Below are 2,461 nucleotides of genomic sequence, written 5' to 3'. Positions count from 1 at the left end.
TCAGACCCAAAAGCTACAACTCTTGTTGCATAGGTCCTGCTTTACCTTGGTCTTAACCATCCAGTAGAAAAGTATGAAGATGAAATATAGGAAGTAAAGCCATGTTAGGTTGAGCTGTAGGGGACTCAGGCCAACAATTTCTGACATTGCCAGTCAAGCGGAAGACCCAATACTATTATGGCTACTGGACTCTTTTAGAATATTTTGCTGAGTTTACACACCTATAATATTCAAAGAACAGAACTTAACAAAAAAAGGGTATACAGATGAATGTCCATTTTGTATCTGTATATTCAAAGTGGTTAGGATAGATATATAGTTTCATTCTCTTAATGAATAGAAGGATTTGTTCTAATGGTGTTTGTAAAAAGGATATCATGTCCACATCTTGTACAGCAATTAACCACTAGGAAGAATGTATACAATGTGTTAATTATTGAAACTGTCCTACCAATTTGAAAAAAAAATTAAAAATAAAAAATGCGTGTGTTTTTAATCTAAAAAAATAGAAATAAAAAAGTCCAATATATTTCCCAATAGGTACAAATAAGATAATCACATTAAGAGGGTATTTATCTTTGAATTAGAATACAAACTGATATAGTGAATACATGTATGTATATAAGAATATTAGTAATGTAATCCTATTACCTGGAATTACAGATGTGCAACATTAAACTATGTTGATTGCTGTCACTCTCAATTGCAATCAGTGAGGCCCAAAGTTTCCTCACTTACATCAAGGATTAAACAGCTAACATAGGTCAAGATTAGTTTCCTAGTAATATCTAGGAGATTAATGTCTCAAAGCCTGGAAATATATATAAAAGAAGACTAATGTTACTGACTTTTATTAAATGTCATTTGATTTCAAAAGATCTGCACCTAGGAACCACTTTGTCCTAAGTTATTTCATGGAACACAGACTGGGCAGCTTTCCTTTCGGACAAAAGTGCCAGAATTTAAAATTACCATAAAATTGAATTCAACATAATATTAATACATTAGGACATCATATTAAAGTTGTTTTGACTTCTCAAAAGTAAAATTGATTCACATACTGAAAAATGCAACATGAAAATTAAGAAGAGGGGCTGGGGACATGGCTCAGTGGAATAAGAGCCTCCCTGGCAGGCACAAGGGTCTGAGTTCAATCCCCGGTTCTGCCAAAAAAAAAAAAAAGAAAAAAGAAAGAAAGAAAGAAAGAAAGAAAGAAAGAAAGAAAGAAAGAAAGAAAGAAAGAAAGAAAGAAAGAAAGAAAATTAAGAAGAAGTCCAAATAGCATATGGGGAATTGTTTTTGGATCTGGGTGGCCTGGAAATTATCTCGATGATTTCCAGTCCAGCAGTGGCCTTTCTTAGGAACAAGAGTTGTCCGGTAATATTTGCTCTTGCAGGCAGAATGTGTATGTACATGAATTTATCTGAAAGTCATATGAGAGGTTACCTCAGGAAAGTATGGTTTGAAACAAGAAAGAGGACTGGAGATAGAGCATCCCATGAAGCCCAGGCCATGAATCCCTAGCTTTGCTGAGAAAATAACAACAATAATGGCAACAAGAGTAACAAAAGATCAATGGATCAAAATCAGCATTTGGGGGGCCTGCCCCTTAGCTCAGTTCTTTAAGTGGCTGCTTCAACAAAGCAGTCAGGCGCAGGTTGCTGTGGTTTGATCCCCAGAACTCAAGCCAGCCAAACCTGCCTTGAAGGCATTCGGAGCAAAAAGTAAATAAATAAATAAATAAATAAATAAATAATAAAATAAGATAAAATCAGAGTTTGAATAACTGGATCCCCTCTCCTTTTTTCTCATTAGAGAGTATGGTGAAGAGAATAGATTTTTCAGGTAATTGCTTGTATATAGCAGCACAATCCTTGGAATCTTGAAAATTTGGCTTAAAATTATCTCTCAGTGCTGGTTTTCCCTACAATAAGATGCTTTTAACTGAAAAAGTAGTGTGATATTTTAGGAAAGTGGGATTTTCGACTACTGAGTTTGAGTTCTGTTGAACATTAGAAGAAGGTCTCATCCCTCATCAGCAAACATGGAACAGTTAAGGGCAGTACTTTCCTCTGTAGGACACTGGGTCATTAGAGCAGGGAAGATGCCTACTGAAGCAACCTCTGGTGGTGCACGTGGGAATCAGAAATGTGTACAACCTAGTGACAAAGGTCGTTAGCCAAGATATTGCCAATCAGACTCGCTGTGTTTATGTTCTTCTTTCTGCACATTGTCACAGTTCATATTCATGAGGACAAATTAAACTGCCTTTTTAAGTATTTATTAAAATAAATTATAAGACTCAGTGACTACTGACATACTCCTTAGGTCCTGAGAAAATTAAAATAATGTCATATTTCAGGTTTTTTTTTGTTTTATTTATTTATTTATTTATTCCATTGAGCCAATAGATAACAGGGATTACATTGGTGATAATAATGAAAGTCATTTTGCATAATAA

The sequence above is a fragment of the Octodon degus genome, unplaced genomic scaffold (assembly GCF_000260255.1).
Source record: "Octodon degus isolate 3935 unplaced genomic scaffold, OctDeg1.0 scaffold00155, whole genome shotgun sequence".
Lineage (NCBI taxonomy): Eukaryota > Metazoa > Chordata > Mammalia > Rodentia > Octodontidae > Octodon > Octodon degus.
Note: the sequence above shows the minus strand (reverse complement) of the source record.